The following is a 14,407-nucleotide window of genomic DNA, read 5'->3' as shown; positions in this document are numbered from 1 at the left end:
GCATATTGAATATTAATTCAGGAGGAAAGCTAGCCCTCCCAGGACAGCAGCCCTAAATAGCTGGGTCTAGTGGGAGAATGGAAAGAAACATAATCAGCCCTGTAAACCAAATCCTAATACTGAACCAATTAGTATATTTTCCAATATCCTTGCACTAACAATGACTTTGCTTTAGATCTTCAGGAAACTTATATCCTAAGGGACTTTGTTCATCATACCACAAAATTCCACAATTTCTGCTTCTTGTCCTCTTTACATACAAAACCATGATTATCTACCTAGTTTTCATATATAAGTAGATTCTGATACATCCTTAAGTCAGTTGAAATTAATTGCTGGCATTTACTGAGCACATAGACTATGCTATGAATGCCAACTCATATGCATCACTTAGATTCCATAGCCTTATCATAGAAGAAAGTATACCTCAGTGAATAGTAGATGGAAAAAGAGAGTGGTTTGAACAGAAGTAAAACACTTTAAACATCCACTCTAAAGTCTACTTCAAAGTCCATCATTATGGGTTAACATAAAAGATGCAATTTAGTCAAAAGTCCATACAGGTGAGATAGATAGGAGAGGTAATTCCTAAACTACAAGCCCATTTAAACCATCATTCATTCCCTTCAGACTTAGTTATATATTATCTTTTCAGAAAAAAAATTACCAAGCAAACCCTGTCAGTTTGGAAAATTGTAAAAAGGAGTCTTCTTTTGACCTCGGCACATTACCTACAACTCCCCTCCAGGTCCCTCACTGGTTCGCCACAGGCCTCTTTTCATCTCTAATGTCAACTCGTTCCCCTGGAAAAGGGCCGACACCTCAGTCACATGAGTGTACAAATCAAACAGATGAGTATTTCACCGTGTATAGCCATTTGTTTGATGGCTGGGGCTGGACTCCTTAACGAGGGTGGAAATGATGAGAGGTAGGTGTCAATGAGACGGGATGGATGGAGCTTGGAGTAGGTGTTCTGATAGCATATCAAAGAAATAAGTAAATCTCAGAAGGCTGGCAGGGTCCTATGGTGCTACTTTTAGGGATCCTGAGACAAGAAGGTAGGTACCCACTCTCATTGTAGCTTGCCTTTACTCTGCATGCCTCTACAGGAGCTGGTGAGATGCCGTCTCAGAGGAACTGTTGAGACTGACTAATTCAGTTGCACAACTTCCCAGTGATACTCGGTCTCATCTAGCCTGTGCTCTGTGAGGTAGAGCTGTGTCTCTAGGGGTCACTGTTGCTACCAATCCACTGTTCTGTGACATCGTGTGCATTTAACATGACCCAAACTAGCTTTTCTTCGCTAGGTATCTCATAAACGAACCAGATGCTTCTTTTGTCCTTCATCCTGTGCTTGTCATGCCCTAGGACTCTACTGTGGCCTTTTTTTTTTTTTTTTACTCTTCATTTATTTACAGAGAGACAGAGAAAAAGGGAGAGAATGTGCTCCAATGAGTAGGGGAGGGGCAGAGAGAGAGGGAGAGAGAGCAAGCTCCATACTATCAGCACAGAGCTGGACATAGGGCTCAGTCTCATGAACTGTGAGATCCTTGACCTGAGCTGAAACCAAGAGTCAGACGCTCAGCTGACTGAGCCACCCAGGTGCCCCTATACCATGGCTTTTTTACCCAACCCTTGATGATTTTGCTTTCTGATGCAACATTTGGTGACTTCGCTCACCACTTGATGACAGTGTTGTGAATTGGCAGATTATAACTGCTCTTCACTGCAGACTTCTCATTTTTTCAAAACAATTTGCTTTTAATAGAAGGTTAAGGAATATGTGGCAAGTGAGTGAGTGTTTCTTTGCCCTTTAACTTCCGAAATATATTATCCTACCCAGCAAATGCTGTTGTTTTGATAAGGAGGACCATTGGTCTGACTCATTTGTAGAAAATGTGTCTCTTTCATTAGTATAGGACCAGTGACACAATTTCCAGGAAACAGTACAGAATGAAAATGTGGGGGGCCCCTTGTTATAAAAATTATTTAAAAATTTCCAGACAGCAAAGCATTGAACCAAGCACAGAGCACTTCCAAAAGTGCACAAACAACACCCATGAAGCCAGCCTTGTCCTGGTGTAAGCCTTGTATCATATTTTCTGTAGATAAATAGAAGGATATTTTAGGAATGCTTCATACCCTCAGACATTGATAGGAAACGGGATGTGGTCAGTTAAGGGTGCTACACTGCTGGTTCAGTCTGTCTCATTCAGAGTAGAACTTCACCTAGCACGACAGAGGCTTAAAATGGAATGTTGTTCTCTAACCTGATTGTTCCCTCCTTGGTACCCTGTATTTATTACCTGCATATTTTATTCAGTCAATTTCATACATTGATAATGCCTAATGCTGTGTCTGTTTTTATTTTATACCGTAACTATTGTGGTATTTGCATTTTAGTCTTTATTCACCAAAGAGATGTTTTGTGTCTTCATTTTGGTGTAGCTCTCACTGTCACTAAGCCACAATGCCTTTTCCCTCTTATGGTCTCCATAAATATTTGCCGATTTGACTTGTTACATCATTGTGTTTGACACAGACAAAGGAATAGGAATTTGCTTATGAAGTAATGAACATGCTTTCTTACATAGCTTAAGTTTGTCATTATAAGTAGAAAAAAATTCAAAAAACCTTAAACAAAAGGAAAGACTTTGTTTAGACAGTCAAACCACAGAAGGGCAGGGATGGAACTTGTGTGTAGATTTCTGAATACAGAAATTTTAACTGCAGTCTGTGGGGGTTAGCCAGGTATGTCTGTGCTTGTCACTCACTATCTGTCTTCTTAAATATCCTCTTTCCTCTTCTTCCTCCTCCTCCTTCCTCATCCTCTCTCTGTTTCTCTCTTACTCTCATGCTCTCCTCTTCTCATTCCCCTGCCACCACTCTCTGTGGTTTAGTCTAGTTTCCAAGCAAGGCTGTTTATTTAAGGGTGGTCCCATGACCATAGGTCATAGGCATGACTCACATTCTCACAACCCAGTAGGTGAGAGCACTCTCCAGCATCTAGAATAATTCCAAGGAAGAACTCCAGATGAGCTGTGCCCAACTGTGGATCAGGCATGGGGTACCATAGTTAGTAAAATAGTTCACAGACCCAGTTGTACAGGCAGAGAGGAGGGGTGCCATGATTGACAGTTTCCTTCACAGCAGTCACTGGAGTTAGGGAAGAACAGTTTCCAAAAAATTAAATATACTACCCCAAATTTATTAAGCCTTTAAAAATAATCTGTATAATTAGCAGAATGTCTTAGAATGGTAGAAAAAATCTGAACGATGGTTTCATAATGTGATTGAATGTTTGCTTTCTGATCCAGTTTTCCTTCATCTAATTTGGAATTCATAGATTGAGTAATATCTTTAAGGTTGTTAGGCCTGTAAAAATATTTCTTATCCCATCATTTCTATTTGGTTCTGAGTATAGAGTGGTAGTAACTTTGTATTTTCTGGCTCTGTCCTGATGACTCATATGAGTAAGTAAATATATTTCTAGAAATGGTGAATTTCTACACATCTGTGAAAGGTCTCAAAAAGGTCTGCTCTCTTTCTAATTGATGTGGTTTGGAACACATGAGGATTTTTGAGTTAGCTCTTTCACTTAACAGCCTAGTCATAGAAAGTCATAGTTTCCAAAACTGCAAAATGGAGTTAACAATACCTTACTGTTTTGCAGTGTTATTGTGTAGACTAAATGAGATAATATATTTAGAGTATATAGCACAGTGTCTATATGCCAAATGCTCAATGGATGTTTCTCCATCATTTAATATAAATGATATCCTGATCATGACTATCTATAAGGTACTTGTAACATATTGATAAGGCATGTTAAGCATCTCAAGAACATATTCATTAAATACAAGGCATTTTTGTGACTCAGTTTTTGGTTAGGTAAAACATCTTGCTCCTGAGTCGAAGGGTGAACTTTTGTTTGAGAATGTTCACACAGTCTATCCCTCCTATTTTCATCATGATACACAAAGGAATTCCTGTTTTGATGCTTTTAGACAACTGACCTATTAGTTTTGTCATGATTTAGAAAAAGTGTTTTTTTATATATATATACTTGAAAGTAGGCATATACGATTGTCAGTAAGAAATCTAGACTTGTTATCACGGAGCAGCACAAAATATGTGAAAAATAATTGAAAAAATTGAGCTTGGATATCTCCAGAAGATGGGGTAATAAACCAATATTTATTTTGCCAAACATCTCCCTAAAGGCCTCACAGAGCATATTGCTAATATGTCAGGAAATGGACAGTCCTTCTCTCTTATTTTCAGGAAGACAGTAGCATCAGTGTTACCTTGCCACCAATGAGGCCCTGTGGAGCTTGGACAACAAGAGCTATATTAATTAGAGGAAAGACGTACAGATTGATTGGGAATACGTGTGCTTTTTGACCCTGATGGGACTGTGGTCCTGGGAGAAGACAATGGGGCCCAAAACAACTTCACTTCTCACTTTGCTCTGTTGTAAGCGGAATTCAGTGTTCAGGCAGGCTTCAGCTGTATAACTATGTGAAGCTATTTGTGATTATCCCGTCCTTCCATATGGAGTTTTTCCTATGCACAGGAGACGTTCATGTCCATGTGGTGAAGGTCCTGTCTTCGTTGACCTAAAGCCTAGCATGGGTGTGGTGGTATATGTGGTGGAGAAACTGGGGGCAGGGGTGAAGGGTTAATTCTGTCCAGAGGACTTTTAACAGGCAGTTTGGAGGTAGGAATGGATGTTCACAGGGAGTCCATGGAAGTAAGGTCATTTCAGGCAACTGGGCCTCAAACACCATAGTGTGCAGTGTGGCCTATCATAATTTTATTTTTAGTTGGCTTAAGACATTTTAACTTAATAAATCAGTTGTGGCGTTAGTAAGGGTTGTGTTTAAAACATTGTCTAACTTAATTTACCGGTTTATTTTATTTTGAGACAGGTAGTCTTTGATGAACCAGGAGAAAGGATAACCACTCCTCTAATTGCACAAGCATGTGGCAATCAAGTCTGGTTTCTGCCCAGCTGAAATTTGTAATTAGAGGAAAAGGATTTGAATGCTTGGCTTTAGAAGGTTATGCATTAAATTGGAGAGCACTTCATGCCATGTTAACATTCCTGTTTCCATAATTTATATTTAAGTGAGCTATATGTTCAGATTTAAGTACGAGGTTATTAGGGTAGAAGAAAGTGACCATTTTCAAAGTATTTGAAAAATATACTTGAAGAATAGAGTTAAGGAAAGAAGGTTTATTGTTATGTAATAATGTATTTGTTGGATACCTAAGTGAAATTGCCTCTTTTACTGCATTGTTGCAGTGCAGCATTAAATAAATTTGGCCAACCATTTTCTCCTTTAACTCAGGCATCAATGTCTAGAGAAACAACACATAAGGAAATTCTCTTCCTACTTCTGACTTTCTATAGCAGAAGCTTTAGTACAACAATTGACGAGAGTCAGAATTGTGGCTAATGGAGCCTGAGAATGTATAGGGAAGGTGATCTATATTCGCCAAAGGAGTAATTAGTATGCATTAAGACATAATAGATGATTCATTTATTTATTAGTTATTCAAAATTATTTATGTCCTGTGTGCTGTGCAATTTTTCTGGCTGTATGGATCTTACACTTTAGTAGAGAAGCAGACAATAAAAAAGTAAGCACAGTTTTAAATTACAGGTTGAAATAAGTAACATGAGGAAAATAATGAACCATTTTTGAAGATGTGCCTTAAAATGTGGTAAGAGGAAGCCGTTTCGAAGAGGCAACATTTATATTGATACCTAAAGAATTTGAGGTAGGAGCTATGTGAAAGGGCAGGGTGGTAAGGGGCAACATTGTGTGTGACCCTGCCAGGCAGAGATGTAGGAAATTCCAGACAACATGGCAAAAAAGATTGGGTGCACTCCAAGAAAGATGAAGGTCATTAGATGAATTTGATGGATAGGCAGGGGCCTGATCATTTAGTCTCTTGGAGATCGTGGTAAGAGATTGACTCTTACTGTGCGCGCAATAGAAAGTCATCAAAAAGGGGGGCGCCTGGGTGGCTCAGTCGGTTGGGCGTCTGACTTCAGCTCAGGTCACAATCTCACGGTCTGTGAGTCCGTGAGTTCGAGCCCCACGTCGGGCTCTGGGCTGATGGCTCAGAGCCTGGAGCCTGCTTCCGATTCTGTGTCTCCCTCTCTCTCTGCCCCTCCCCTGTTCATGCTCTATCTCTCTCTGTCTCAAAAATAAATAAACGTTAAAAAAAAAAATTTTTTTAAAGAAAGTCATCAAAAAGGGTTTTTAAAAAAAGGAATAACCTGATGTGATTCATGTAATACGAACTTGCTATTTGCAGGTTGCAGCCTGTACCAGCTATAGAGGGTCAGAAAATTGTAAGTCTAAGCTCATATACTGACAAGTTGGTGTTAGCCAGGATGTTAGAGATCAAGAATGCAAACTTTCTCTTTCTATCTTAAAATGATTTCCAAAGACAAGGTTGGGGAAAAAGATGTGACCCCCCTGGATATCAGAAATATACTTTCTAAAACTTTGTTCTCCAAGAATGATTTAAAATCATAAGGTAAACATTATGAAAAAGATCTTCACATTTCTTGTCCTTGCCATGTTCCAAGAGATGTTTTTTAAATCTTGGAAAAACCTTTCTCAAAAGCCTCATGTTAAAAAACGGAAGAAACTCACCCTTAGAGTTTCTGGTTCCAGCTTCCCATCAGAGAATCAGGACCAAGCCAAGAAAGTAGCTTGTCCAAAGATATTTTTGCTTTAAAAAGGATTTAAATAAACATTGTTGTACCTTCCAGTAAATTTGTAAAGGCTTGTGAAGTTAACTGAGCAATTATTAATTTTTCTTCAGCATTTGCTAAAAATATTTTTTGATGTCCTAGCAAAGTTTGTAGTGAAACCATTTTGGATCAAAATTACTTCATGGCGTAGATATTTTAAATTACCCATGAAAAAATAACATCGTGTAGCTTATATGGGCTGAAAACAATTCTTACACAAGCTGTTCCTTCATAAGCAAGATGGTATTTTTAAGGGGTCACTTTAACTTTCGTTAGGATATTCTCAAACAATATCACAATTATAATCTAGTGGATGAGGAGGTCTAGATATGTTAGATTTGTACAATATCAAATTAACAAATTCTTAGGTTTGTGTGGGCTTCTACTAGAGCCTGGATTTTTAAGGTAGTGAAAAATGTAAGAAGCAAGAGGCTCCCGCAGTTCACTCCCACTATGATATTCTCCATGCTGACTCTGACCTCTTCAAACAAAGAATTCCACCTGCTTTCCTTCAGGATTCCACTCTGACACCACCTCTGTTCCCAGTAGTGCAAATGAAGTTTTAGAGAAATGGAAAGTGCTTCTTAAAAGTTTGGAATTCTAAAGTAAATAATGGATAATCAGGGACTAGTCATGAGAGGTAAAGATGGAAGAGATTGTCTCCGCAGTGTTTTAGGTATTGGTCTCTACGAAAGATTTGAAGCAAAGGTTAGGCCAAGACATGCTGGTAGTTATTTTGTTTGACAAATAGCAATTAACTTAGTTGGTTTTGCTGCTGGAGTCTGGTTAAGATTTAGAAGCAACCGTGATAAAACACCAAATCCAATTTTAAAAGGAATCAGTTGTGAAAGCATGTGCTGAGTGTGTGTGTGTGTGTGTGTGTGTGTGTGTGTGTGTGTGTAATGGAGGGGTAAGAGGTATGTGTGGAGGGAACCAAGAATGGAGATCAGTATTGAAGGAATTTAAGAATATGTATTTTTATAAAGGACATACAAAAAAATTAGGTACTATTCAGTGTCTTTGTAGGGAGCAGGTGGAGAGTGGTCTTCAGAAAGTAAGCATAATGGCCAATAAACATATGAAAAGGTGCCCTGTATCATTAGCCATCACGGAAATGTGAATTAAAACCACAAAGAGACATGCCCACTAGGATGGCGAGAAAAAGGTGGACAATAACAAGTGTTGGGGGAGATGAGGAGTACCTGTGAGAGTCTCACATTGCTGACAGCAATGTAGAATACTGCAGCCACTTTGGAAAACAGTCAAGCATCCCCTCAGAAGTTTAAACGTAGCGTTACCATGGGACCCAGCAACTCCCTCCTATGTTTATACCGAAGAGAAGTAGAAGCATACGTCCACACAAACACTTTTGCACATGTGGTCATGGCAGCATTATTCATAATATCCAAAAGATGGAAACAACTCAAACGTCCATCAACTGATGAGCAGATAAATAAAATGTGAATATTACAATGGAATATTATTTGGCAATAAAAAGAAATGAAGCACTGATAAATGCTGTACTGTGGATGAGCCTTGAAAATATTAGGCTAAATGAAAGAAGACAGTCACAAAAGACTATATATTGTATGATTTGATTTATATGAAATGTCCAGAATTGGCAAATATATAGGATCTGCAAGTAGATTAGCTGTGTTGGGGGTTGAGGGGAGAGTGGTGTGTGGAGGGACGGCGAGTGAAGTTTCTTTTGGGAGTATGGAATGTTCTCAAATTAGATGGCTGCTCAACCCTGTGAATATACTAAAAGAAACATTGAATTGTCCACTTTAAGTGGCCAAATTTTATAGCATGCTAATGATATCTCAGTAAAGCTTTTTTAAAAATTTTTATTTATATTTGAGAGAGAAAGTGTGTGTGTGTTTGGTGTGTGTGTGTGTGTGTGTGTGTGTGTGTGTGTGTGTGTATACACATGCGAGCACACATGAGTGGTAGAGGGGCAGAGAGAGATGGGAACCGAATCTGAAGAAGGCTCCAGGTTCTGTGTTGTCAGCACGGAGCCCTACAGGAGGCTGGAGCTCACAAGTTGTGAGATCGTGACCTGAGCCGAAGTCAGAAGCTTAACCAACTGAGCCAGTCAGGCACCCCAGTAAAGCTTTTTTTTTAAGGTAAAAAAAAAAAGTTAAAAAAAAAGTAAAAGTTTAAAGTTTTTTTTAAGGTAAGTAGAATTCTCACATTAGAGTTCGAAGCATAAAAACAGACCACAATTGGATGTGCTCACCAGCTTCAGTGATCTGTTTAAGCTGCTGATTGCTTTGAAGTCCTAACAAAAAAGTTCCTTTGTCTTCCTTCTTGGTACACTCTTGGGCTATCTATCCCCTATGCCCTTAGAGTTCAGTATGTATTCATGGAAAATAAATCTTTTGACTACTAACATGAATATACATAAATCAAAATTTGAGAGATAAATCTGCTGGTAAAAACTGTGAAAAAAAAAAAAAAAAGAAATTGCATAGCTCATTCCAAAATCAAAAAGATCCCCATTAATTCAGATGATTAGTTTATAATAGCTTGACTCTATAATGATGAAATGGGCCAGTGCTTTTCCCGTGTAAACCCATTTCAGGAAATCATAAGCCATGTTAAAAATACACACAACATGGGGTGTCTGGCTGGCTCAGTCAGTTAGAGCATGCAACTCTTGATCTCAGGGTCATGAGTTCAAGCCCCATTTTGGGCGTGGAACATACTTAAAATAAAAAATTTTTAAAAATACACACAATGTATTAGATATTATGTATGTATATGTGTGTATGTATTTTGAAGTTATTCATCTATTGTAAATAAACATTTTCAAATCTTATCTATATAAGAGTCATATTGTCAAGTTTTCTCAGCCTGTATTTCTGATAAAGAAGTGATAAATACTCACAAAAAATAGGGGATATAATAGATGGTTAAAATAAGTGAAAATAAAAGGGAAAGAAATGTGTCTGTGTTTACTGTGGGGTAAAGCCTCATTTCTAATTAAACCTTCACCCTCTCACTGTAATGGCCCTAGTCCTTCTCTTGCCTTTTGGGGCGCTCATTCAGGACCCCGCTCCACAGGCCTTCTGGCCAAGGTGCTGCTCAGGGTGTTTGTTTCTGCTTGTCATAAACAGTTGGCGCTTTGCAGTTTGAGCCATAAGCAACTACTAGTTCATGAATGGAATCTGAGCCCAGGGAAAGAAGGCACTTTTTTGATGAAGAAATAATAGGGTACTTCCTGATGGGTGGGCACTCAGTGAAGACTAACCACGTTGATGCCAAAGAACTAGGTGTAGAATTATAATGTGGTCTTGGATATTGGCATTTCCAGTCAATTCAAGTATCTATTGATTGAACAATCATCATGGCAAGTTGGTATAATAAGCTTGGGTTCTTTGGTTTATATAGAAAGCTGTTGGTGGGCGTGCTGGGCGGCTCAGTCGCTTAAGCATCCGACTTCAGCTCAGGTCATGATCTCACGAGCCCCACGTCGGGCTCCGTGCTGACGGCGCACAGCCTGGAGCCTGCTTCGGATTCTGTGTCTCCCTCTCTCTCTGCCCCTCCCCAGCTTACACTCTGTCTCTCAAAAATATATAAACATTAAAAAAATTGTAAAAAAAAAAGAAAAGAAAGCTGTTGTTTACAATTTATTCCTCCTTAAAAGGACCTTTAAATCATAAATCATCATAATCATCATTTAGATTATTGTATATACATATTTTATGTACATTATGATTTCATATCCAATTCTAATGCTCTTGGAGTTTTAGGAGCTATGATTTTGCAATTATTTAAAGTTTATTTGTTTTTGAGAAAGAGTGAGCAGAGGGACAAACAGAGAGGGAGAGAATCCTAAGTAGGCTTTTCATCGGCAGCATGGAGTCAGACACGGGTCCTGAACCCACAAACTGCCAGATCATGACCTGAACCGAAACCCAGAGTCAAGCACTTAACTCACTAAGCCACCCAGGTGCCCCTATGGTTTTGCAATTTTTAAGACTAATAATATTACTGGACCAAAAAAAAAAAAAAAAAAAGGAAATTGCACTATATCTAAATATAACTCCAGAAATGGTATTCTTTTTTGCAATTTAGGTTTTCTAATTATAACTATAATATTATCAGTATATAGATACACAAAGTTTTGTGTGCTCACTCTTTCTGAATGTTGTCTTACATGAAACCTATGAGCATTTTAATTTTATTTCATCCCATTTGGATTTAGTTTGCTTTTGTCTCCTGAGTCAGATCTATAATAAAACATTTAGGATCCTTGATGCCTTGGATGTCTTTCTAAGCTTGAAAACTTTATTTAATCAAGTTCATCTGTCATTGTATCGTGTTGAATAATGTTAAACATGCTCTAAATAATCCACCAGCTTTGTCTCCATCCTCTCCCATGCAGCCCTGGCCATGTTCCACCTCCAATTGATTATAAAGACTGCTCTTTCCTTTAGGAATAACAGTTAGACTGGTACCCGTGTGTCACACTCTAAATCTAGATGAAAGAAACTATTCCTGGCCAACATGTCTCCACAGTTCATTGATCTCTCTCTGGAGAAAGGCTGGTATGTGTCCTTACAGATTCCTTCCTTGAATGATTTAAAACTTGATGCTGAGCTATATAAAGTCCTGTTTGAATAGCTGTGCCTTACATAGGTCATGCCACTTCTGCATTTACAGAAAGGGCACACAGTCCTCTCCAACCATGAGCTGCATCCCCTACTGCATTGTACAGAATTCACTGATGGTTATACTTGGCAAAGTAAAGACTAAGGCTCAGAGGAGAATGGAGGTATCCTGTGCAGTTAGGAAGTAGGCCTGCCCTGTCCTTTGGATACTTAGGCAGACTCAAGCTTTCTGGCTTTTTATAATGAAATAATGATTTTCAGAAAGTAGTAGTCTCCATGAGGACAGAATTCTAGGTGTGGGAGTGGAGGCCATAGCTGTTTTGCTGCAAGCAGAGTGGACCCGCAGTCATGAGGTCACTACCACCTCTTCCTGGGTTTCACGATGTTATTCTGCCTTGGGGTGCTTCTGGAGAGTTGTTGGGAGATGAGGTGATGGGAGAGTGCCCTGGAGGTAAAGGTGGCTGTCATAGTAGAGAGGGCCTGATCTCCTGAGTTCCATTAACCCAAAGATGACCCTCCTCTCCACCAAATTAGGAGAACTGGGGCAGTAGCATCCTTTACTTAGTATTCCATCGGGGTGATCTTGTGTCATAATCATGTGTAGCAGGACCCAGTAATTAGACATGATATAAATGCAACATTTTTAGTTTTTTTTTTTTAATAAACAGTACTCTATAGTCCTATTAATGAATTAGTACTTTATTCCATATATTTAAGCCCTATTAATATTTCTCTATTGTTTTATAATATGGACATTTAAGGTTGGGCTGCATTTACCATCACTTTGAAAAATAACAAAACATAAAATTAAGTTAGATCATGTAGACATTCACTCTTTTTCAAAAGAATATGTTGAATATTCATGTCTTATAGGCATTGCAATATTGTGGTTTGTAATGAGAAATATATATTTGGTCGTCAGCCAAGTTTTTGACACAGAGTTTGTAAAACTCTTGCGATTTCCTAAGTGATGAGAGTTATAAAGATGTCTTCTGTTATGTGATAGGGTGACTTTTGGAAAGCCCCTAGGTCACCTAAAGATGGCCAGGGAACCAATCCTGTGATTAGAGTGTTGGAACTTTCCATCCCATCCCCTGACCTCTGACAAGAGAAGAGGAGCTGCATCAATCACCAATGGCCAATTATTTAATCAACAATGCCTATGTAATAAAGCCTTCCTAAAATCCCAAAGGACCCACCTACTTTGCCTTATGCATCTTTTCCATCAGGCTTTCCTGAATTATTTCCTTTTATAATAAACTGGTGATCTAGTAAGTAAATATTTCTTTGAGCTACATGAGCTGTTCTAGCAAATTAATTGAACCCAAGGAGGGGGTTGTTGGAACCTTCCATCTCTAGCTCATGGGTCAGAAGCACAGGTGGTAACCTGCTCTTGCTATAGACATCTGAAGTGAGGCAGGGATGGGGGTGGGGGGCATGCAGTCTTATGGAGCTGAGCCTTAACCTGTGGGATCTGATGCTATCTCTGTGTCAGAATTGAATAAATTGCTTGGTGGTGTGGGAGAAAACCACAGATGAGAATTGTTATCAGAATCAGAGACCTTTATTTAGAATTTAAAATAGCCAGAAATAGAAGTTTGCATGTGAGAATCTCTAGTCCTCTAAACTTTAATTTGTCACAAATGTGTGTAGAGATCAACCTCTAAATTTCGTTGGGTACAGAAAAGGAAAGGAATAGCAGTACTAAGTCTTTAATCTTTAAAATATTATAATTATCAGGGTGCCTGGGTGGCTCAATCGGTTAAGTGTCTGACTCTTAACTTCAGCTCAGGTCATGATCTCATGTTTCGTGAGATTGAGTCCTGTATCAGGCTCCATGCTGACAGTATGGAGCCTGCTTAGGATTCTCTCTCTCTCTCTCTCTCTCTCTCTCTCTCTCTCTCTCTCTTTCTCTCTCTCTCTCACCTCCCCCACTTGCACATGTTCTTTCTCAAAATAAATAAGTAAACTTAAAAAAATAATAAATAAAATTCAAAAAATCTAATTATCATTATACATTTAGGCAATGCATATTTTGCAAGGATAAAACATCAGAAATAAAAACATATCCATAGTTGATCTTAACTTTATGAGATAAAAGTATTTTTAAAAATTAACCTCTTTGGTTTGAATTCCTATGGCCTAGGGGTAAACTTTTTAGGAAAGTTTAACAAAATTCTATTTGGCCACATTAAAGTTTTCCAAATGTATGAAGGAGGTAAATAAGTTGAAGAATAGTTGGAAAAAGCATATTTTAGCAGTTAAGAGAATTTCAGATGCTCACAGATAACTTAAAAACTTTCATTTAAAAAGTTATTCTAGTTGTGGATATTAATGTATTCTTAAATCCATGTGTTGTTTTTAGGGCAGAAGCCCTTTTAATTCCATGTTGAGTTGGTACATGGGTTTATTTCCTATAGCCTTTGATTATTTTTTAATGTTTTCATTTTACAAAGGTGAAATAAAAGAACCATTGTACAGAGTACTAAAGTAAGAACTTAAAGATAGGTAATGATGACATTATGGACTAATTAGAGAATAAGACAGAAAGGTAATTGTTATTTTAATATCATGGATAAATGGCTGGATGGCTGAACAGATGGATGGGCAGACAAGCAGATGGATGGATGGGGCATTATTGGAAGTCACACATAACCATTCAGGAAAAAATACAAATCCAAGTAAGTGAAAATGATGTTATTACGAAGAAAGCTTAAATTGGCTCCTATGTTTTAAAGTTCCCTACTTCATCTATTGTTAATGAAGAAAAAGATAAAGGACTCACAGAATACTTTACCACTGGTTATGGTCTCTTATTGTGTCTCAAACATTCACCTGAGATTCAAGGACCATGCACAACCTCGTAGCTTAAGAAAGGTGAGAACATGACCATCAGAAAGCTGGTGGACCATGTAAAAAAGAAAAAAAAAATATGCTGACTCCCGTAAAGTATATATTTTACCATTTGTGAGTAGTTATTAAAAACAAATTTCCTAATGATGCTGATCAAATAAAA

At 38.2% G+C, this 14,407-nt stretch overlaps 1 protein-coding gene and 1 long non-coding RNA gene across 2 annotated transcripts in view; one reads left to right on the top strand and one right to left on the bottom strand.

Moving 5' to 3' along the window:
* Positions 1-14,407, top strand: part of FMN2 (formin 2) — a 387,917-nt gene that overhangs the window by 356,685 nt on the left and 16,825 nt on the right. The gene's annotated exons all lie outside the window — the stretch shown is intronic.
* LOC122235930 overlaps positions 1-14,407 on the bottom strand; it is a 66,525-nt gene that overhangs the window by 38,195 nt on the left and 13,923 nt on the right. The gene's annotated exons all lie outside the window — the stretch shown is intronic.

This window comes from Panthera tigris, chromosome F3 (genome assembly GCF_018350195.1).
Source record: "Panthera tigris isolate Pti1 chromosome F3, P.tigris_Pti1_mat1.1, whole genome shotgun sequence".
NCBI lineage: Eukaryota > Metazoa > Chordata > Mammalia > Carnivora > Felidae > Panthera > Panthera tigris.
This window is presented reverse-complemented; position numbering and strand designations above follow the sequence as displayed.